General features: G+C 46.7%; 2 long non-coding RNA genes across 3 annotated transcripts in view; one reads left to right on the forward strand and one right to left on the reverse strand.

The window, feature by feature from the left end:
- The window catches only part of LOC134556270 (uncharacterized), a 65,847-nt gene extending 60,195 nt beyond the window's left edge, over positions 1-5,652 (forward strand). The window contains exon 3 of one of the 2 annotated variants that reach the window (XR_010081630.1): positions 5,315-5,652. This is a non-coding gene — a long non-coding RNA (uncharacterized LOC134556270). The remainder of the gene's footprint in view (positions 1-5,314) is intronic. The other variant, XR_010081629.1, reaches the window with a different exon arrangement.
- Positions 5,653-20,217: 14,565 nt separating this feature from the next.
- Positions 20,218-23,636, reverse strand: LOC134555996 (uncharacterized). The gene is made up of 2 exons (XR_010081533.1): positions 22,073-23,636; positions 20,218-21,620 (listed from the first exon to the last, which is right to left on the reverse strand). It is a non-coding gene; the product is annotated as an uncharacterized LOC134555996 (long non-coding RNA).
- Between the last annotated feature and the right edge of the window lie 315 nt (positions 23,637-23,951).

Below are 23,951 nucleotides of genomic sequence, written 5' to 3' on the forward strand. Positions count from 1 at the left end.
ATCCCCTGGTAGCAGAGACTGTTCTGATTGCTTCACAGAACCTGAGCAAAAAGCTGCTGGAAAGCAGAGATCTCTGATCCTCTGCATGAAGGCAGAATTACGTCATTTGGACATCCAAGTTGTTCAGTGCATTGCATGTATTTGATCTCTGAATTTCAAATATTTCACCAGTAAGTAAAAATCAGTCCACTCAAATGTTGCACCATAACTTTTTTTTTTTTTTTTTTTTGCTTCATTTTTTTCCTAAGAATGTTTTCTCAGTGAAAAGTGAAGCTTGAGCAAGGTCCCTGCTGGATGGCAGCTCCACAGTGGCAGCCCCAGTGCTGTCAGAGCCACGGCACTCTTCTGAGTGAAGTTACAGTCTGTGTTACCTGACTCAAGGCTGAGAGTGGATGAGAAGAGAGGTGTTTTCATCTTGATAACTGAAAACAATCTCACTTCTGATCTATAAATACACTCATCAAATTTCCCCCTGCCCTCTCTGTTGCATTACACAGCTCATGCTATATTCCAGTTTCTGACAGTAAATATCTAGGACATTTTATGATGTAGGACATTTTATGATGTAGGGCATTTTCACCATCATCTGTCCAAGAATAAAACCCTGCTGGGTTCAAGCACTGTGTGGCCATGGTGTGTCTGGGACTGCCAGGTGCATCCCCATGTCACCACTGATTCTGGTGGTGTTACAGAGATCTCTGATCCCAAATACCCTTTTCCCAGTTCTTCCTTGTCCTTAGGAATGCCTTTGCTTTTGTAGTGAGATCTACCCATAACATCTCTGACAGAAAATGCTTTGGGAAAGTGACCACACTTAGCAGTTGTGGTAGAGGGTTCACACATCAGACCTGATCCCAAATCCACTGCAGCAGTGGGGTTATTCCCACCAGCCTCTGCTGGCTCTATCCAGGAGGCTTTTTTGATCTAGAGCAAGCCTTTCCCTAGAAGGAGATATTAGCTTTGAGCTGTCTCCTTCTGTTTTTCAGAAAAAAAATCCCAGCCTTAAAGGTGAAATTACTTAACTCACTCTGTGTCAGAGATCAAGAAATGCTGCATCCGTTTTTTTCTCATGCAGCCCGCAGCTGCAGAAATACAGATTATCCAGGGTTAGGCAAACCCCATCCCCCAGCTGGAGAGCAGAAGGAGATTCCCATCCCTGCTGGAAGAGTTAAGGATGGAAGTATCTGAACAGCTGCCTGCTTAAAGCCTCTGGCTCAAGCAGAGATCAGGGCAAATATTTCTCATTTCTTGCAGAAACAATAAAAGGAAATAAAAATCACAAAACATTTTGTTAAAGGCCAGCTAAGAGCAACATAGATACTTCTATAATTATTTTTACTAATTCATTTTAATTGAATGCTGCTACATTCAGTCCCAGAGGACCCTTTGCCACAGCAGGTAAGAAGTGGGGGCAGAGGTACCCCCAGCTCTGCTCACCCTCTGCTCTGTGCCCAACTCCCCCCAAAAAGCACAAGTATTAAGATGGAGAAATGGTTTTCGGGCAATATTAGATAATCTGGAAAGCATTTGGGAACTTGGGAGTGATTCATGCTGAACAAGGTGAGAGAGTGGCAAATTTCAGTGCGGTTATTTGACTTTCCAGTCTCAAAACGAGCGCTATTATTTTTAACATTATTCACTGATGTCATTGCAGCAGCTGCTTGAAAGCTGGTGGGGTTTTAAACGACCTGGGAAAAGGAGAATATATTGAGGTGTGTGGCACACCGAGGGCTGGGGATGCATGGCTTGGTCAGACCCCTGTGGCATGAGGGGGTTAATCCATGGCAGGATGCCCAGTGTAGGAGAATCCTCCGGCACAGCAGGGACAGGAACTTTCCAGCTGCTCTTTGGGAGGAAAGCCTGAGCTTGCAGAGAGATGCAGTGAGACTCAGGCTCTTGTTTTCAGTCACAGAGAGATGTGGCTCTCCAGCCTTACATGGCAACAGCCAGGGGAGGAGAAGGGCAGAGGGAAGAGCTGCAGGATGAATGTCTCCAGGGTGCTTCTCTCTTGGATTGCCTCCTCCTCTCACCCCTGAAATATTTCAGAGGAAGGTTTATCTTTAATTGCAGAACGTTGTGCGGAGTCCCTGTATTATTAAAATGACTCCTGATTTTCTGGGGGTATTCTGTTAATTAGTAGGTTTCTCCTCCCAACTAGGCTGTAAATGGAAAGAATACATACTAAACCGATTGCCCTACTTATGCAGCTACTCGGAGGAATGCTAAGATGGATTAACATGCATAGCAGAAGGCTTATGACCCTGGGAGACAGAAGAACCTGGAATAACCTTAATATCCTGTCAACTTGCATTACTGAACCTCAGTGAACAAGAAGAGCCTATTTAGCAGTCTGTCTTGGAGGAAAAATTCATATCTTTTATCTGCCTATTCCTCCTTCTTTTCAAATGGAAGTGTTGTTTTTTTTTTTTAATCTCTCCTGAATTTATTTTTATGAGGCATAATAAAGCTGTGTCACCCCCTCCCCCCCACATCTCCCCATCCTAAATGACACCCCCACTGCATGGAATGGCTCAGCTCTTGAGAGGTGCCTTTGTCATGCTGTTGTGTGGTGAAAACCATCTGCACCCAGCTGGGCAGAGGATGCTGAGCTGACCCAGCCTGCTGCTGCCACCAGTGCTGCCCACGTGTGACACCAGCAATGTCACCTCTCTGCTTCTGCGTGCTCTGTGTCAGGCTCCACCCTGTGTTTTGAGCAGAAGGAGGGTGAGCTGCCTTCAAATTGTATAAATCCTCCCTTCCAAATATTTAGTTCTTCTCCATGAATTGCCATTGTGGATTTCAAATCTGCCCCAAGCTGAGCCCTACCACCCAAATCCCAGATATTTTACTGTTCCAAATCTTCCCAGTCTGGGTGTCTGGGTTCTTCTCAATGTTAGATCCTATTGGAAAGATGGTAACCATCACACCCCTCTTAACAATGCACATCTCAGCCCTTCCAAGCCCCTTCCATCTCATAAATAACTACTAAGGGTAGCAACACTCTCAATGGAATGTCCATCCCCTCACACCTCTGTTACACGTTTAACACTGTGAAGATCACTGGAGTCCATGTAGCTAAACACACCCCTTGGAGCTGAAGTGACAACTTAAAAGTCCCTTAATTGCCCCCATGCTGGGGACAACCCAGCCCTGGCACCCCTCTCTGGTCCCAGGAGCATCACAGAGGGGGTTCCTGTGCCACAGGGGTAAACTTTAATGGGAGATGGATCAGTGCTCCCATGGCAGGCAGAATCTTCATCATCATTAATTATTTCTCCTTCCCTCACCTTTCCACTTGGGGTTTAGCTCAGCCTTGATAAAAGAGGGGTTACTTCTTTAATGGAAAAAAAAAAGAGTCAGAAATGCATCTCACAATTACAGAGTTCAGTCTAATTAGGACTGAAAAACACACATGTGATTGCCTTAGTGTCTGCTCCTGAGATTCCCTTTCAGTGGTAAATACGTGTAAATGATAAATGGCATTTTTCTTACAGTTCACAGGGAGCAAAAGGAGAGAGCCCTGTGCTGCTGCCCCTCAGGAAGGTCTGTTCCCCTCCAGACCTGCTGCAAGGGGCATTCCAGAGAACTGGAAGCAGAAAGTAGCCCCAGGGTTTGGGACAACTCCTCATGTCCACGGAGGGAGAAAAATGTGCTGAGCACAGAAATAGGTCAGGGCTGAGGCAATGCATCCCCCAGTTGCTTTGCTTGCCTCCCTTAAATAGAGGAAACACCAGAAGCTTCATTTCTATTCAAAGTTAGGGCTTTTGGGCTCAAAAACCCTCATAGCAAATGCATAAGGAGGGAAAGCAACAAATACAAGTATTCCTCCTGTACGGAGGAAATTAGAGAATATAGTGAGGGGAAAACCTCATCTGGGACACATGCAGTATTTATTCCAGCTACATTTTTCAAAAGCAGCAATCGAACTCTGCGCCTGCTGAAGGATGTGATTCAGCTCTCACTGGGGGAAACAGTAAAACTCTCATTTAACATGATATAACTGCTCCTGCCCCAGCCACTGCTCTCTGCCTGGGGGGCAGTGATCCCTGCCTGGGCTGCCCATCCTCCCCCTCACACTCCATGCAGTGTCCAGTGCCAGGGGGATCGTGGTCCAGCCTTTGCCAGCACGTCCTTCCCCAGTGGAAAATGCACCCACGTGTACCAGGAACATGCACTAACACTGCACTGTGGTATGGTTTTATAAATATATAGTTATGTGGAGCTGCAGGGTGTGCACATTCCGTGGGAATGGACTGGGCATTCCACCCCCTATCATACCATAACAGCCATGGAGAAGGGGTAGGGGGGATGCAGGATCCAGGACAAGTATTCCAGCACTTGTCCCATAGTGGAAGGAGAAGGGGAATGTTTGGGAAGAGGCAGAAGAAATATCAGAACCCAGCTAAAAGGTCAGCCAAGCTCTCTCAACCCTGGGTCCTCCCCCAGTGAGGAAGTGACAACCTTCTTTACATCATAACCTGTCAAAAATATAAACATAATGTATCAGCCTGGATGTGTCAACTAAAGCCAGGGAGAAAAATGTCTCTGGGACACAGCCAGACTCCAGGGAGTGCCTGGCTGCAGAGCCTGAGTCATGCTTGCACATTGCAGCACACATATCTCACTGGAGTCCAGTTGTCAGGCTTTGTGTTTATTGTGTCTCACATCAGCCAGATGGGGTGATGGCACTGCCAGGATGGAGTTATGGCATTGCCAAGTGTCCTTCCATGAGCTGGCAGGCTGGCCTGGCCTGAGGGGTGAGGGGTGGCACAGCTCACACCACCCTGGGTCAAGAGCTGACTGCAGCAGGGTCTTACATTTATACTTGAGGGTCCAGAAAAGTGAAACAATAGACAGAAATAATAAAAGAAAAACCATAATGAATGAGGATGATGCAGAGCTCAAAGTATGAGAAGTCAAATTGCTTGTGAAATTGCCCATGAGACAGAGGAAGATGGAAAAAGATGGAGAAACTTCTCTTTAGTTGGTTAGAAAGGAGGTGAGGAACTCAACTATTGATTCATTAAGGTTTCCTCCAGCATCTCTCACTGGTTTTGTACCTGCCCTTTCTGCTCAGATCTCCTTCAAAAACACCTGCAGGACTGTGGGAAAAGCCCTTTGTGAAAATTCACCCTAAGAGCATCATTTTCTGGGTTATTCTCATTTCCAGTGCATCTCCAACCAGCAGAGCTCTTGCTGGACCCTTCACATCGGGGGACGTGGGAAGCCCACTGGTGGAACTGTAAAATCACTGGAAAATTTGGGAATGGCAAAGAGACCCTTATATGACTTTTCTCCTTTTTGTTTTTTTAAGGTAATTGTTTGGCAAGGAGGGGCTGTGCACACCTGGAAGCAGAAACACCAGAACTGCTGGGAGACAAAGGCAAAGAGAGAAAGCAAAAGGCAGAGATGAGGGTGAAGCACCAGGACTGCCATCCTGGCATGCCAGTAATTAAATAATTGAAATAGTATTTGCTGTCAAATGTTTCCACAGTGTCCCTCATGAAAAACAATGCACATTATGATGCCATAAATCCGTATTATCTACGTCTTCACAACCAGAAGCTTCCCATTACCCAAAAGAAGGGTGAATCCCATGAGACACATTAATGGCATTGAAAACTCCTCCTGTTATCTTAAACCTTGATTAATCAACCTTATTTAATACATGGTAGTGGGATAATTGAAGCTGTCCCTGTATTTTTTAAAAATGCAATAAGTACTTTAGCATCTGCAGCTCCATTCTCTTATTACACAGATATTGATGCTTCCTGGAAAGCCTTGTGAAATCCTCTGCTTGGGGACAGTCCCACTGCTCTATATTTTCGGGGCACGTTAGCTGGGGGTTCCTGTTTGTGGCATTTTTAGCAGGAGAGCAGGATTGCTGCTTCTCACAAATCCATCTGTTCCTGCTGCTCATTCACAACCTGGAGCCACAGGCTCCTGTCATCTCCCTGTCACTTTGGAAAATAATAACTGTGGGAGGACAACATAATGGATTGTTCACTGGCGTATTCCTAGATATTAAAAGTACAATTTGGGGGTTGGTTCCAGAAAAATGGGAAATTATTTCATATGGGTTTAACATAATTATGAGCAAATTAGGCCTGATCCTCATCTCACTTGGGTCTACATTCACTCACAGCTCGTGGAGCTGGCTGGTATTTTTGGAATGTGAAGTCTTCTGTGACATTTTTTACAACAGAGGTAATTTGGAGAGAAAAGTTCTGTAATTTTTCTGAGCTTTTTTTCTGCTTCCTTTTTTTTTTTTCTTATTTCAGTAAACACATGCAAAAAAAAAATCTTGCAAGAATTTTCCACAAAGAGAACAACATTTTGTGTTTTCTTGAGAGCATATTTTCAGTCAACAGAGGAACACAACAGAGGCAATTTGGGCTGAGGGAGTTGTTGCCCAGATAGTTTTGTGTCCTCTAAAGCTGCCTTTGTCCTCCCATATCTTCAGGGTCCATCAAATTCTGCTCCTCCGACTGACTGCCAAGGGAAGCTGAGAAAAATTTTTGCCAATGATGCTTTGCATAAAAAAAAAAAAAAAAGGAATTTCAGCAATTATTATTTTGGCGTTATTAAAAATAGGCTTTGGATAAAATACTGAGAGAAGAACTAAGCTCCAGTACTGTAAGGCAGAAGGAAAGCATCCTCTCTCCTTCCCACTGCTCTTTTTCTCCACTGTGAAAGCCAAGATGAACAAATCTCCCCTTTATTTCTCAGACAGTATTTTCTCTCTGAGTAAAGATACAAGAGATCACAGGGAAGTAAAAAGGTCCTTTTCCAAAGTGCTTTGGCTTTTCCTAATGTTTTGTAGTCTCCAATTAACATCATTGCCCAGTGTCCCCTGAGGCCTCAGGAAACGCAATGACAGCACCAATGATCTTCATGATTGATAGACTTTTTGGCAGATGCTTTTAAGCACCAAAACCTGGTTACTGTGGGCCCAAATGTGTGCAAATTGAGTGGTGCCCATGATCTCAAACAGCTGTAACCAGGGCTCAGCATCCCAAAGTGCTTCTTTAGGAGCACCTCCAACATTTCACAGCCTAACACGGGGGAAAAGCCCCATCCTGGTGATGGCACCTCCCCTCTTCTTATCATTTTTATTCTCTCCATTAAAAAGAAAAATGTTTTCAAAACTCCCCATCCTTTCCCAGCACACCCCGTGTGGCCTGGAGCACACATCCTGTTTCTGGGCTCACACAAACCATGGGAGCAGCTGCAGCTCAGGCAGGTTTAGGGCAGTGGGATGAGCTCTGAGCCCCAGGTGAGGGTGGAGGTGGCTCCCTGGATGTGCTCAGGCCATTCAGCTGCTGTTTCAGTGGGGGTGATTTATGTCCTGGTGATCATCACCTGCTGAGTTATTTACAACTGATTTTTCCGGGGAAAAAAAAAAAAGTACTTTATCCCTTAATAACTGCATTGCTTTAGTCTAAGCATGTGGGTATTGGGGAAACAACCAGGAGAACACACCAGCCATCCAATGTGTCTCAGGACTTCAGGCTGAAGACAAAAAAAATACCCTGCACCACCAGAGCTCACTGCTAAATGATAACTTAAGCCAATTATACGTGCCTCGTTCATCTTTTAGATAAGAAGCAGAGAGAAACAGGTTTTCTATTTCCATAATCATGCCACTAACTAGACAAAACGTGATAATCCATAATGAGCTAGGAAGAGAATTAAATGGAGAACAGGGTCTTTTGATGACTTGCCAGTTTTCTCTAACATCATTCATACAGGTTATTGACACAGGACAAATTTTTCATCCCTGCTTTAACAGGACTCCCATTATTACAGCTGAAAAATGGCAGGCACAAATGTTTGCAGGCACATTTTGGTACCTTAATTTAAGATTTCCTCAGATTTACAAGTTCTTAATTGTACATACAAGCCAGGTGCCCAGGAAATAATGTCATGTGCAAACAGCTGCAAATACTATTTCTGTGTCTTTGGAAGCTGGTCTCCAACTCTGGCCCTCAATAACCACAAAGTGGGTTTTCCTCCTCATGAAACACATTTTGTCACCCTTATTGGCCAGCAATGAACTGGAAATAAATTTCTGAGCGGCCAACTCCAGGCGAGAATTTGAGATGGATTTACAAAGTGTCTGGGAAGAGAAAGCCAAGAATTTTGGGAGGAGATTTTTGGAGGAAAATACAGCTTAGTCTGAGTTTTCTAAAACTTTGGGGAGATGATTAAAAATACTGTGACTCCTGGAGTGACTTGGACTCCTGTGTTTTCAGCTCTGCAGGAGCATGCACCTTGGCCACTTCAAAAAGGCTGATTTTTGGTTTTCCTTTCTCCCAGCCCTTTCCTTTGAGCCCAGACATCCTCAGCCCTGGCAGAACAGCCAAGGTATGCAGCCACATGTTGAATACCACATTGCCAATAACATGTCCATTTTATCTCTCTCCCAGACCACCAGAACTTTTTTTTTCCCAGTAAAACACCAATTTCATTCTAAAAAGACTTCTCCAGCTCTCACATTCACAAAAAAAAAAAAAAAAAAAAGAAAAAAAAAGGAAAAAAAAAGGAAAAAAAAAGAAAGAAAAAAAAAAAAAGCCTTGCAAGGATTAAGGGAGAACCCCAAATTTTTTATTTCCATTAAACCTCTCACAGCTTATTTAAAGGGCTTTTTTCTCTGGATGTTGAGGTGCTCCTGTTGGGTCCCACAGGGTGTGAAGGGCCACGGTGCTGATGGCCCCTGTGACACCCTGGGGACTCACTGGGGCTTCTAACAGAGACACTGTGGGGCTCCATCCCAAAAATGCATCACCCCAGTGGTCCCCTGATGGAAGGTGAGTCCATGAGCATCCTCCTCAGACTTTTCATCATTCTTCTCTTTTTTTTTCCATTTCTCAGCTCACTCAGTTTGAGGTTGGGATGCACAATCTGGTAAATATGACAGCAACAAGGGACTTTAAAGTCTTTTCCTGGTCATTACTTATTGATTGCCTTACAGAAAACTCCACTGGGACTGAAAGGAGGATAGAAATTCTTTCTGAAAAGCATTGATCCCCTTTTATTAAGGAGATTGAGTTAGATTTTTCAATTTTTTTCAAAGTAGAAGCTGCAGGGGTGGAGTTTTCTTCAGCTGAAACATCTCAGCTAGAGCCATTAAGATATGGACAGAGGGGAAAAACCTTTCCAGAGGGTTTTTTTTTTTGATTGACAGTTCCCAGAGGGTCCCCCTGGTTTCCCCACCACTGAAGCTCTCATTGCTAAGAGGGGGGATAGATTTTATATGAATTAAAATTTGAGAGCTTGTGCCCATCACAGACCAGGTCAGCATCAATTTGCAGTTTGTACAAATTAATATGACATCACGAGAAAATTCAATACAGCAACTTCTGTGTAAAATCAGCTCTGGGTGCTTTGTGAATAAAACACACCAAAATGCCATCTCCACCAAATAATAAATATTAACCCCCTAAGCAAAAGGGATATTTATGCTTAAGCCTGCAAGCCTTTATGGAATGGAATTTATTGATTTTTATGCCATCCTGACCGTGGCTGGAATACAGTTTGACAGGACAGCCCCACACCAGCGGGGTGTGCCCCAGCCCAGGGGACAGCCTTTGGTTGGGGACACAAAACGTGGGTGGTTTAAAGCTCTGGCAGCACTGTGATCATCTTGTGTAAACCTCTGGGTTTTAAAGGTCACACCCTGCTGTGCAATGCTCATCAAAAGATCTGCTCTGAGGGAAGAGAGACTGGCACAGCCCAGAGAAGCTGAGGCTGCCCCATCCCTGGAGTATCCAAGGCTGGGCTGGATGTGGCTTGGAGCAGCCTGGGCTAGTGGAAGGTGTCCCTGCCCATGGCAGGGGTTTGAACTAATGATCTACAACCCAAACCATTCTCAGGTTCTATGAAAATCCCTTTCAACCCTCCAAGTGTTGAAAGGGAGAGTGGGTGCCCAGGGCGCTGTTTTCACTGGCAGCCTCCGTGCTGCTGGGGCAGAGCTTTGTCTGGCACACCTGAACACGCTGGCCTTGAGACAGCCTAGCAGGCCATAAAAGCAAATCAGAGCAATAAATACATCAGGAGTGATAGGAAACGTGGAGGAGGAGGTAAGAAAGGAGCCTGATAAAGTTCATGGCCAGTGCAGGGTGGGCATTTCCAGCATCAGGATAACAGAATACACCGAGGCTCTTTGCAATGCCTTGCTGATTATTCCCATCCAAACCTGGTCCAGAGTACGGTTGATTTTTTTTTTTCTCCTCAAAAAGAAAATCTCCACACCTTCAGTGTAGGTTGTGGGATAAAATCACTGCCATTTTGGGAGTGCAAATCAGCTCTGCCTGCCAGGAGCCAGCAGAGATTTACCGCCGTCATTTAGCACACCACTCATAGATTAAAGGGGCTTGTCCTTTTCACTTCCCCTTATTTACGATTCTCAAACAATAAAGCATTCAGGGAGAAATTATGGCTCTGTTAAACCATTGATGTGTCCATGTTCATCCCCCATAAATGTACCTGAGGGCTGGAAGTTCATCAGTTCAAATTCAGGAATGAATCAGAACTGAGCCAAGCAAATATTAGACCTAAACCAGCTTGGGTTGACACCAGCTTCACAAAAATCTCCTTTGCTTTGAGACTTCAGGCAAGGTGCAGCCTGTTTGTGTTCCAGCCTGGGCTTCACACAACCCAGTGCTGCCCAAACCTTTATGAATTTTTAATGACAATTCAGTGAGGCTGCATTTTTCAAGGCTGTTTTTTCACGTGGCTGAGTCCCTGTGCAGCTCTGGGGGTGTGCAGGAGGGAGCCCCAGCAGGGACACAACTTTAGGGCTCAGAGCCCCCCTGTCTGCCAGGCCAGCAGCCAGCCTGGCCCTCCTGCCTGCATGGATGTGTTTAATTATTCTGGGAAAAAAAAAAAAAAAAAAAAAAAAAAAAAAAAAAAAAAAAAAAAAAAAGGACTAGGGGGGGAAAAAAAGAAAATTATAAAAGGAAATAGAAGGACAGTGTGTGCTGAGCCCTGTACTTGAAAAGAATCTCTCAACAGTCTCCACAAATGCTGAGCTGGCACGTGTTTGTTTGCACCTGTGGGTCTCCATGGAACAGCTCTTGTGCTGGGAGGGATGGCCCAAAAAAAGAGAAGAAATAAAATAACGTGACAGGTTAAAAACTGGATGGACTCATCACATTATTCACACAAAGGTGAGCAGGAGATGGCACCCAGATATGCAAACAGCACACAGCCCTAAATAGCCTAATGTATTTTAGAGTGGTCATTTCTAATCAGCACTTGAATCCAACACCTTACTTAGCCTAATTAGAGACATACCAAGAAACTGTTTGAGCTCACATGCACATTGAATATGCAGATCTCGAGCATCCAGCACTGCCCTGCTCCAAAGACCAGCAGAAAGCAAAGCCTGTCAGCATCCAGCATGGATGAAAACTGGTCCCAGCATGGCCCTAAACTGGTCCCAGGAAGCCAATGTGTTGAAAATCTGCACCATTAACTCTATTAAAATGCTTTAAATGTAAATCTGAAAGGTTTTGATGAGAGTTATGTTACTGGGGGAAAAGAAGGCAAACCCATGGTTTAGGAGATACTGCATTTAATTTTTGCATCTTAGTCCAGAAGATTTCACAGAAGGAAGATAGATGAGGAGGAAGAACAGCAGGGGAGAATCATACAATGGTTTAGGCTGGAAAGGTTTTTTAAAGGCCGTCTAGTCCAACCCTCTGTACACACAGGGACATCTTCCATCAGAGAGTTTGCTCAGACCTCTGTCCAACATGACCTCGAATGATTCCAGGGATGGGTCACCCACAAGCTCTCTAAGCAACCTATGTCAGTGTTTCACCACTTTCATAGCAAAAAAGAAATTCTCCCTGACCTTTTTTTTCTAGGGTAAGACCATCCTGCCTTGTCCTACCCCAGCCTGCCCCGCTGGGAGGTCTGTGCCCATCCTTCTCTCAACCACGGAGCAGAATGATGGCACCAGGAGGGTTAAAGGCACCCCATGGCCCTGCCGATCTACCAGGGCAGACAAAACAAGCTTCATTCCCAAACCTGGCTGGTTTTAAGGGAAAACAGCCCCGCGCATCCAGGGCTGGGTTCAGCCGGAGGGTTTGGCTGTGCAGGGAGAGGAGAAGGGCGCTGTGGGCTCCATGGAAACCCGGGCAGATGGCACCGAACCCGGGCTCGGAGCAGCGACACCGCCGAAAGGACAAGCACTGTTAATATTTAACACGGAGCAGGGACGTGGTAAAACCTAGCAACCCCTCGGCTGTGGTTATGCAATTCACCGGCAATAGCTCGCAGGGATCCAGCATCGTCTTAACACCTCCCCTCCCCCGTTTCTATACGCCAGGGGTTTTTTTCTTCCCTGTTGCTAAACCTTAAAGTGAGAGGAAACAAAGAAATCACCATTACATAATACAGACTTACAGCCAAGTCGTATTCCTGCTGTTTTGGAAACATTCCGGGCAGGGTAAATCGAAGGCTAAAAAGAGCCATATGATAAGATCCTATTTTTTTTTTTTCTTCCTTCCATTTTCTTATTTCTCAGTTAAATACATTCACTGTCCCAAAGATCTGTTGCTCCTCATTTAATACTGAGAAATCAAGCAAGTAGGGTCTTTGGTAGTGATAATTCCTGGCAGTAATATTATAATTATATCCCATAGGTATACAAAATGTAAGGCTATGCATTGTCACAATTGCAGCGTTTCTTAAAGACAAAATGAGGATATTGAGAGTGAGGGTTTGCTTCAGGCATCACCCAGAGTTTGCACACCCTGCATCCCACCAGGCCAGGATGCTCCACACCAACCCTTCAGCAGTGTGGGGGAACACCAGCAGTGGTCTCACTTGTGGAGATGCTCAGCTCCAGGGTGAAGCAGGCTGCAGAGGGAATATGGGAATCCCTGAGCCCTTAGAACATTTTAGGGCAGCCTCAAGGGCCCAGGATGACTGGGCTCACACCATACTTGGAGTGTGGAGGCCAACAATTGCTGTGCCACAGGCGTGCTCCCTCTCTGCTGCTTGTTCTCACGTCTGGTAGCACAGCAGAGGCTGGGGGAGGATTACTTGTGGCCCTGGGTTTCTCAGGAGGCATCCACTGTGTGCAGGTTTGGGTTTGTTTTAATGTTCCTGAACACAGTTCCAAGCAGAGGACGACACTCGAGGAGGTAAATTACCCCAAAGCTGCTCAGGGTCTACCAGAAGGTACCTACCCCAAACATTTCTGTAGTCAGTGGGCTGTCCCATAGGAAAACACAGAAAAGAGAGGGTCTGTTGCTCCTCAGCAGAGATTCAGCCTCTCCCAGGACAGCTCTGGTTTGAAGCTGTGGTTTAGTCAGTGCAGGGAGCCCTGGTTACCCGGGTTTAGCCCAGGTCAGGCAGGGAGCTGCAGCAGTACCTGGAGGGAGAATTCAGTCACTTATAGCAGGATGCTCCACCTCAGGCAGGTCAGTGCTCTGCATTTCCCATCAGCAAGACTTCACACATCTCTTCCTGTGCCTCAGTTCTCTGAGTGTAATGTGGAATCAGTGTTTCCTTATTTCTTGGGGCTATTGTGAGAATACACACAAGCCTGTAAGCTACTCAGTGTATAAGGGCATCTGAAGTTTGCACAAAATAATTTAAAACATCTCCAAACCTCAATTCTCAACTCCCAAAGAGTGCAAGTGCACTTTTCTTCCCACTTCATGTTTTTCCCACATGGAAGAGGGGCCTTCCATTAGCCCCTGAGCCAAAACCCTTGGAAAGATCTTGAAAACAAGATAACATATGTTGTGTGGATCCTTTTGCTCTTTTCTGTTAGCTAGCTAACCACCCTAGAAAAACAAGCCATAAATCAATTGAAAGCTTAACCTACAGTCTGCCAATCTGAAAAGCAGACACTGCCCCAGGAATGTGACCACGGCTCACTAAAACAATAGGAACAAAGGGAAAAAAAAAAAAAAAAACCCAAACAATTCTAACTTGCACATAGTAATTCAGCAGAGCTGCAGAAACAGCAGGCAGGCAGCAATCCCCAGGAGCTCCACATCACCTTAAGCCCACAGTCTCCTCCTGAGCAGGGAGGTGCAGAGGGCTCTGGTTTCAAGGTGAAGATGGGGTTCAGTCTCCAGCTCAGCTGGAGAGAATTAAGCAGCTCAGACTTCTCCTATAAAGAGACTGAGGGTCCCTAACAGTGGGGGTTTGTTGGGTTTTTATACTTCTCCTTGTTTGTTTTTTAGGCTTTCGGTAGAATGAGGGCTCTTGCAGATTTTGGTTAAGGTGTCACTGCCTGACTTTGTTTTCAGGGGTGTAAAGGAGCTCTGGAATCCTGCTTTGAGCAAGGCAGGAAAGCACAGGGGCTGGGTGGGTGCTGTGGGGTGCCAGGGCTGCTCCCCACCCGCCCTGGGAGCTCCCAGCAATGCACTCAGCAGCAGCAGGGCTGCCCAGGGGCTGAGGGACACCAGGGACACAGGGGAGGGACAGGTCTGTGTGAGGGCACCAGCCCTGCTCAGGACAGGAGCTGAATAACACAAGAATTACAGCCCAGGCTGACATCTGCCCCCTCCAGCAGGCTGAGGTTGGTGCCCTAGGGCAGCCTGTTGTTTTCTTGTTTCCTTGCATCAGAGGGATGGTTCTCCTCGCAGACACAAAATGAGCTTTACATAAACATAAAGACTTTTAAGGGCTGGGAGCCTCTAGATCATCTGCAATACTCAAAGCACTTTTATGACCAATGCAGCAATGCGAGCAAAATGTCATTTTTAAATGTAACTGTGTTCTCTGTGAGGCTAATGTATCAAATCAGGACCAGTCTTCAGAACAAGATCCTGCCCAAAACACCAGAAATTAAGAGGAATAAGGAAAGAAACCTAATGAGATTGTGAACTCAAAGTGAATTTACAAGCTCTGACCACAAAGCAGTATGGAACAGTAGCAAGACACTCATTAACAGCTTGCAGTTGCTAATGGGTGATGAAGAGAGAAAGTTTGCTGTAAATAAATGCTAGCATTGCTTCAGGACTTCTGATTTTGTAACTGGGGCGCTTGTAAATCAACATCAGAGCACTGCAAGCTGTGGGATACCTGTTCCTGGAAATGAAGCCAAACCCAACAAGTGCCCCAGACTGCAGGAGCTGTCTGGGGGAAGCAGTGCCTGATGATCCAGGCTGCCCTGTGCAGTCCTTGCATTATTTAGGCAGAAGAAAGAAACACCCCCTTCCCCCCTCACTGGTGCTAAACCCCAACCCTCAGTCAGCCAGAGAAATGGTCTGTATTTTTAATACCTTTTTCTTGCACTTCATTACTGAGGGCCCTAAGCAAACTCTGCCATCAGCGGTGACACAAGGAATAGAAGCAGTGGCAGGGCAGCACAAGTGAAGGGGAAATTAAACCATTTAACACACGAGCAGGAGACGGGTGTTTGGGTCGAGGCTGGCATTTTTTTCTAATTAAAAACCTGGAGAAAATCTCCTTGCCTCTAATGGAATAAGCACCAAGGCAACTTTATCTGGCCCACGGACTCCCCCCGCTACCGCTGTCTGCTGTAAGAAAAGCAGGAGGGAGGAGTGGGCGAGTCTGATTTCTATGTAAAGATTGTACAGCCAGACCTGCCCTGGAGCTGCAAAGCAACCAGACACTGGAATCCAGCCAGTTTTGTGTCATTTCTGCAGGGCTGGCCAAATGTGCTGCTGCTATTTTGGCTTCATTCGCTTCTTTCCCCTTTTCTAGCCTAATTGCTATGGCTCCTTGAGTTCTGCCTAATGGAAAGGGTTAAACAGTTTATTTTACTGGAATTTGATTTGCAGGAAAAAAGCTTTGACGTTTTCATGTTGCCTGTGATTGGCAAAGCAATTGTGATTTCTGCTGCCGTGGTTAATATTTGGAAATAACCTTTAACTGTTTATGCAAACACAGCTCGCCCTGTCCTTTCCTGTGAATTACTGAAGTCTGTGGAATTAACCCTCACTGCTGCCCCCTGACTCTTCACCAGGCTTTCTGCTCTGCTTTTATGATGGGGTGACAGAAAGTTTTTATATGTCAGGTGAGGTTGGGGAATAAAGTATAAGAAATGTTGTGTTGCTGGTGTGGAATTATTCCTCATTCCTTAGTCTGAGGGGACTCACAGAATTATTCAAAAATACAGGAGGAGCAACTTGTGAACACAGCAATGAGATTCCTGTTCCCATCTAGGAGAAAAGTCCCCTGACCACTCCAGAGTGTGGAAATTCGAGTGCTTGGCTGGTTGTGCACATCATCTCCCATGGTAGTGGTGATGCCAACCTGTGAGGAAACCACAGAGATCTGACAGCAGGGGTTGCTTTATTTCCATGAATTTATTGTCCTTTTCTTTGGAGAGATGTCAGTGGTGGGTATGGAAACCAGGGATCTCACCCTGGTTTAGATCACACAGTATCTGTGGCACAGTGTTCTCCCTGAGGAGCAGGGAAGAGCCCTCCTGCTCAGCAGCATGGGAAGACTGGATGGAAAATTCCTCCATGCTCAGAGAAGGGACTTGGAAAACAACAGATTTCAGCTGGCTTGAAGAGGTAACATTCCTATTTCATGTCATCCTAAAACACACTTCCCACCTGAAAAGCTGGCATCCTCAAAAGCAGACACTAGAAAGCTCTTCAAGGACCTTTTAATTGTGGTGTTGGTTAATACAGAAAGCTACAAGATGGGATAGAAGAATTAGAGGTCAGTCAAAATCTTCCACAGCAGAGATGCTACAGCTCAACACTCACAGACGGGAAGACATCTTATTTGGAAGCACAACAGGACCTTATTCTCTTCCTCAAGATGTCAGCTAGCCTGATAACGATTTATTCCTAAATATTACTTTTAGAATATGCTGGTAATAAAACCTTTGAAGCCAGTGTGGGATTAACTCTGGATGTTGCTTTGAAGTCTGACATTGTGATAGAGAAAATCAGGAGTGGTAGAGTTGGCAGGGAAGCTGTTTGCAGCTCTGCCCAGGAAAGAGTGTGGCTGGAAAATGCACCTCTCCCACAGGCAAGACACCATTCTGGGCCATTGCAAAAGCTCATTTATGCCCTCTCTTTTTCAATGTCCAGTGCTGGCTGGCTTGGAAAGAGCATTAGGACAATGCAAAAGTGGTCACACAGCATCTTCCCAGCTGCTGGTCACCTCTGACATTTAATTTTAATCAGCCCCTCTGGACCATTTTTTCGATAACTCTACAGCTTTTTGAATTAATTTGTATTTCTGATATCCATAGCACCTTGTGGCAATCATGGGTGGTTTCCAAGGTGCCATTGAACATGAATAGAGATACAGGCCAGTTCTGTTTTGGTAACATTGAGCAAGTCCTTGCCAATTCTTTTCCACCTTAAACCGGGGAGCAGACATCAAATGGGATCTGGCTGGACCCCAAAACAAATAAATAGTGCTGATGTTCAGAAAGGAAACACCAGTTGTCCTTAAATAGTCAAGCATTGTTCTCCGACTTCCTGCAATAATCTCTGCCTTTTTACCCAAAAAAGATTCCTGACTGTGTGGGTCCAATACTTCTCTGGTGTCTGCCTGCTGTGTGTTTGCAAGATTTGTGATTTTTATCATTTTCCTGTGAACAATCCTGTGCCTAAGGCACAGCATGTGGCATTTGGTGGCTCTGGAGGTGGATATTCTATAAGATAAAATATCCATAAGATGATACCTGTCTATAAAGCTTGATGTCACCAGGGAGACACGGGAACTAAAGAGCTGCCCCAGTGATGGGCACGTGGGGAATGTGACTGATGGGATGATGAGGACAATTGCGGTTTTTTCTGTCTAATCAGCAGTGCCTGAGCACTCACAGCAGCTCACGTAGGCAGCAGGCACTCTTGGGGAAATCGAGGTGGTAAAACTGTGAGAGGAAAATGTGACTAAGGTGGCAGAGCAGCCCAGAAACACCTGGAGCAAGGTCCAGCATGGCTGGGCATGGAGGCTTCAGCTGAAGGTGACCTACAACAGCTGCTCAAAAGCTTCAGAGCAATATAAAATAGGGAATATTGCAGTGACTGAAGGATGGAGCTGGCAGCTCCTGTACCTGATGGGAAGGTGTTGCCAGCAAAGGGGAGGCTGAGCCATGGCAGGAGACACCACGATCACGGGAGATGATGATCTGGAACCCTGCCAGGGTCAGCATCCAACACCATGGCACAGCATCAGTTGTTCTCTAGAGCTGTCTGGGAGAGAGGAGAAAAAACCTTTGGTCCATAGGGCACAAGTCCTTGTGGGAGCAGGGCAGTTTGTCTATTGCTCCAAGGTCTGATCCCAAATAAACCATGGATAAACACCCTTTAGGGGCTGCAAGGCACAAAGTAAAGCAAGAGGCAATCCTGTGTTCCAATCTGCCACCTGTATTTTTCTCCTGGGAATTGTGGAGTATTTTCCCATTTTAATTATCCCCTTCCCATCTAGATCTTGTTCTTCAGTAAATTAGTGACTGGCATAAAAAGGGGAGGTGACAGACCAAATTAACTTCTGCTGCTGATTCATCTTTAAAAGTCTCTGCACTTTCACAGGGCTGTGATGGGACCTGGGTATGGAATCCTCTCCCCAGCACCTGGCCAACTTGAGTGTTAAACCTGCACACCTTTCTGTGGCACCTTGCTGAAGAAGAGTTCATCATACATTTCATTTTTGCTGAGGAGCACTGACCCAAACCTGTCCTGTGAGATATCAGGAGCTTATCCTAGCTCTTCTCCCCATTTTTGAAGAACTTCTTGGGACATCCCTGTGTGGAGTCCAGGGACAGAGTGCAGTGGCAGATAATAATGGATGTGTGTTACTGATAAATTGAAGAATCTTCCACCAAAACATATTTGGAGGCTAATTTGACATTTTGCTGAGGGGTTGTCCAACCCGCATATCTTATTTAAGTTATGCTTACAAATACACCATGACCTCTGCACACTTCAGTAATGGGTTTGAGCCAGGAGTGAGTTGTGTTTCACTGAAGTAATTATTTATTCACTTAATGGGGGCTGATGGTTCTGCTCAGCTGGGAGCTGTACATAATTAAAACCATGGTCCCTGCCCCAAGAGGCTTCCAGTCTGAAAGATGAAGCAAAGGCTGTGCCAGCAGAAATTGGAGGAATCCTGTGTGCTCAAACTGGAGGTTCAAAAAATTACATTAAAAAAACCCCAAAAAACAAAACCCAAAAATTGTGAGCTCTTTTCATACAACTTGAGACAGGGAATTTGGGGCTAGCATGTATTTAACAATGGTTTCTGCTTGTATGGCTGCAACACTGAGGAAGAAATGGTGCTATAGGTCAGAGGTCCTCCCAAAACTGTAAGAGAAACTCAAACATACAGAAAAAAATATATATATATATATACCTCATCCTGAAACTATGCTCAGTGTAACCTGAGGAGAAACATTGCCCAAACTGGAGCTGCCCCCCTTAAACCCAGCCCAGGAAAGTGTGGGAGCCGGTGGCAGACACCTTGCCCCAGGCAGAGCAGCGTTGATCAAAGAGAGCCGGGCTGGAGCAATCCTGACATACAGCTGTTCTGCAGCTGCCAGGAGCCACTACCTCTCCCCAGACCTGAAGAAGGGCTTATGTTCCTGAAAGGTTGGCTGTTTTTTTACTAATTATATAATTTGGCTTAATAAAAGCTGTTACCCCTCCATACAAATCTTGTGTCTCTTTGAATAGGTTGGCACATTTCCTAATAGAACCAGAAACTGCTTCTTAAACAGAAATTTGACCATTATTGTTATTAAAATAGGAAAGGAAATGGAGGCTCGTTCACAACAAAGTGATATTTATCGCTCAGTTTAATTGCCTAATGTAAAGCGCATGACTGGGGATTTGAAGGGGCTGATTTGCAGTTTGGTCACCCTTTGAAACAAAGCACTCAGGGTGGAATCGAATGTTGGAACTCAAGGCAGCCGAGAGAGGAATTGAGCTGTTACCTAAGACCCCTCAAACATCTCAGACCGGGACTTCAAGGCTCAGTCTTTGGGACATGGGCAGGTTTTATGGCTTAAAACAAACAGGGAATAGTTCAAACAAGCATTTTGTGCCCTGCCTCTCCTCAGCAAGCCCTGAACCCAACATTTTCCATGAGTGATTCAGCAGCATTGTGCAGGGGGGTGGGAGCTGCCCTCCTCCGAGGTCTGTCAACGTGTAATAAATCCAGCATGATGGCAATGAAATGTTGTTGGTTTTTTGTTTTGTTTTGGGTTTTGGGGGGTTTTTTGGGGGGTTTTTTTGTTTTGGTTTGGTTTGGTTTGGTTTGGGTTTTTTTGGATGTCTGTAAAGCTGCTTGCATGACTCCAAGGGCTGGGAGGTTTGACTCCTGGGCACAGGAGCTCATGGTTGTGGAGAGCTGGAACTCAGAAAAGAGACACCCTCTGTCCACAATGCTGACCAGGAAAGATGTGCACACAAACCAGAACCCCATACTTCAAACAAAAAACAGTCTAAAGTCTTTTTCCTATCATTGAGAGCAAGGATTTTCCCTAAAGACTCCCTGAATATCACCCATATCCTGCCATGCCAAGGGCTCCCAGCACAGGTCCTCTGCAGCCAGGCAGATGCGACCCCAGGGCTTTCCAACAGCACTGTGGTTTTCCTTCAGTGGCATCTTGTTTATTATAATGTAACTGTGGGGCTCTGAGCTATTCCCATGGCACTCTCAGTAATCAGCCCTGGTATGTTGAAGGGCATATTTGTCATGTCTCAGCCAGTCTCTCAGAGAAACAGTCACGGGTCATGTTAGTTACCTAATTTATATGTCAGGGGCTGCAGGAATGAATCAACAGCATTTTTTTTTGTATTTTTCCAGACAGTAGCTTGATATTCCCAGCATGCTGAAGCCATGGAGTTCCCTTGCTTTTGTGATCACTCGCAGTCCCTCCTCATCTGGCTGATGTTGCAGTGATCCAAGGAGAGAAATGTGCTACGAGCACAGAGAGATGTGTCCCATCAGAGACTCTCCAGAGCGGCTCCTGTGAGAGTGTCCACGCATCCAGCAGCCCCAGGCACTCCCTTGGGGGATCATCCCAAAGGCCAGGATGAACAGCAGATCCCGTTCCCATGCAGGGAGAGGTTATGGGCTGGGCAGGAGCAGCGGTGGGTGAGTCTGTGAGCTTGCTCTGCTGTTGCACACACAGCCACGGTGCAAATTCCTTCAGTGCAAACACAATTCATGTGCTTGAAACAGGTGAGGAAATGTTGGAAAACAGAATCTGCCAGATCTTCACCACCCTGACAGGGAAATGGTGGAGTCACTGTCCCTGGAAGTGCTCAGATGTGTAGATGTGGCCCCTGGGGACACGGCTTAGTGGTGGGCTGGGCAGTGGGGCTGGGTTAATGGTTGGAATCCATGATCTCAGAGGTCTTTTTCCAGCATTAATGATTCTATGATTCTATTTCCATTAGAGCTCTCAGGGGGTGGCCAAAATGAAAGCAGAGAGCTGAGGCAAGAGGCCAACACCTCCAGCAGCAGCCCATCCCAGCCCCGGGGCTGCCCAGCACTTCCACATGGATATTCCTGCTGGGACCCAACGTGATCCCATCTGAGAGATTTCGGGCAGGACTTCTCCAGCATGCCAGGCTGGGTTTGTTTCCATCTGGTCATTTGTGTTTGGGAAGATGGATCTAGGAAACCATTCCTGTTGGAAGCAATATCTGTAACAAAAAAGTAGCTGTGCAATTCCCTGAATCCCACAGGATCCCTGTACATCCAGCACAGCCAGGCAGTGCCCAGGGAAAAGCAAAGAGCAAATCCTCAGTGCTCCTGAGGCTGGGACAGCTCTGCCCAGGCTCAGGGCTGTGGGGTTCCCCCAGGCTGCTTTAGGGGTGTCCCTGCATCCCAGGGGGTTTAATCTGGGATATGAGGGCGGGAGCTGCCGCCCCTCCCGGGAGGAATCACAAAGCAAGGAGGAAGATGCTTTACAAAGATCCCGTTTGCTCCAGGCTGGCGGTGAAATAAAACACGAGGCTGTGCCCCCAGGGGCCGTGGGAAACAGGGTCAGGTGGGGAGGGAGAAATAAATCCCAAAAGGCACAGCCCGCCCTAATGGGGAAACGCGCAGGAGCAAAGTACTAGCTTGGGGGTTGTTCTGCAAGACGAAAGCTCACCCATTAAGTGTTTCTGGAGAATACTTTCCAAAGCCTTTCGTGCAGCAGTTTTTCTTCGAAGGGCTCTCCCAGCACCCCCGGCATCCCGGGCGGGGGCAGGGGAACGCCCCGCAGCCGGGGCTGGACAGGTTTCACCTTGAACCCGTTTATTCAGCTTCGACTTTTCTCTTGATGGAGTACCTGGACTTAGCCCAAACCTCAAAAGTAAATTATAGCCAAATATTTCTGAGGTTGGTAATGAGATACCAAAGCTTTGCTTTGAAAAGAACGAGCGCTGTCCCGAATTCCCCTGCAGCGTGTGGGGCCGATGCTCCGGGCACGGGGCTGGGTATGGCCAGGTGAGCCCCCAGGTGAGCCCAGGGCTCGCTGCTGTCACTGCAGGACAAACATTGGGGCTTTTCTGTCCTCACACACACGCACAGCTCGGGGTTAATTGCCACAGCTCATGTCCTTCCCTACCCCAAATTCCTACTTGGCTCCCGAAGCCTCCCACTGTCCAGCAGCTTAGGAAGATGGTGTGACCTGCAAAGCCGCTGTGTTTGAACGAAATCCTGAAAAAGGATAAATGCCTTGAGGTCTTCAGGCTCTGGTGCAAAGCAGCGTTACAAAAATCTGCAGCTTCCCTGGGAGAACAGTCAATTAGTAACTAGATGCTCCCCTCATCAAGGGAAAGGGTTAATTGCTTTGGTTTCCCCCTGGTGCTTATGGTTAGTGCCAATCAGATCTGGAATGATAAGAATAAAATATGATTGCAACTCCTGGCTCTTCCAAAAAGCGTATGTTTTAATTAAATTGAGAACTAGCCGGTTAATCAGCACAAGGACTAATGGTCTGATTAGCAGGAAATGCCTGGTGACAAATAGACCCTCTGTTGGGCTGGGCTGGGGGCACAGCCCAGAGCTGGGGGGTGTCAGTGCTTTGCAAAGGGCATCCAGGCTCATCCGAGGAGCCTCGGGAGGGGACACATCCCTGATCCCGAAATCGCCTCTGGGGAGGAGGGGAGAAGGGAGGGATGTCCTTGAAGGGAGCTGCCCCCCCTCAAGCGTGTCCCTGGTGAAACCCCGTTCAGGGAGCATCACAGGGGATGAGGGGGTGCCTGCGGGGCAAGTGAAGCCTCTGGTCTCAATTACCTTTGAAAGGGAGAGTGCAAGGATGGTGGGGGACAGGACTGCAAAATCAATTTGAAATTTACTGTGTCAAGGGAAAAAAAAGAAAAAGAAAAAGAAAAAAAAGCCAAAACAGCAACAACAAAAAGCCGAGCACGGTGCAAGAAATGAACTTTTAAAATTAAAGAATCAATGGAGAAACGTTCTTCTGGCCACCCCTTCCCCCACAGCGCAAAGCACAGGCTTCCTTCTGATGAAAGCTCCGCCTGGAGCATTTTCGGTGGCAGGAGGCCAGGAGAAAGCTTAAGGAGCTGGCTGCAGTTTAAGGTGGAGCTGTTCACCTCGCCTTCCCCAGCAGCATCAGCTGTGGCCACCACGGAGCAGCATCCCCGTGCTCACACGGTGACACCCCGACACTGTGACACCCAGACACGGTGACACCCCGACAGGGTGACACCCCTGACACGGTGATACCCCAGACACGGTGACACCCAGACACAGTGACACCCCGACATGGTGACACCCCAACATGGTGACACCCCGACACGGTGACACCCAGACACGGTGACACCCCCGACACGGTGACACCCCTGACACGGTGACACCCCCGACACTGTGACACCCCGACACGGTGACACCCAGACACGGTGACACCCCCGACACTGTGACACCCCGACACGGTGACACCCCAGACACGGTGACACCCCGACACGGTGACACCCCTGACACGGTGACACCCCCGACACGGTGATACCCCAGACACGGTGACACCC

The sequence above is a fragment of the Prinia subflava genome, chromosome 11, assembly GCF_021018805.1.
Source record: "Prinia subflava isolate CZ2003 ecotype Zambia chromosome 11, Cam_Psub_1.2, whole genome shotgun sequence".
In the NCBI taxonomy this organism is placed as follows: domain Eukaryota; kingdom Metazoa; phylum Chordata; class Aves; order Passeriformes; family Cisticolidae; genus Prinia; species Prinia subflava.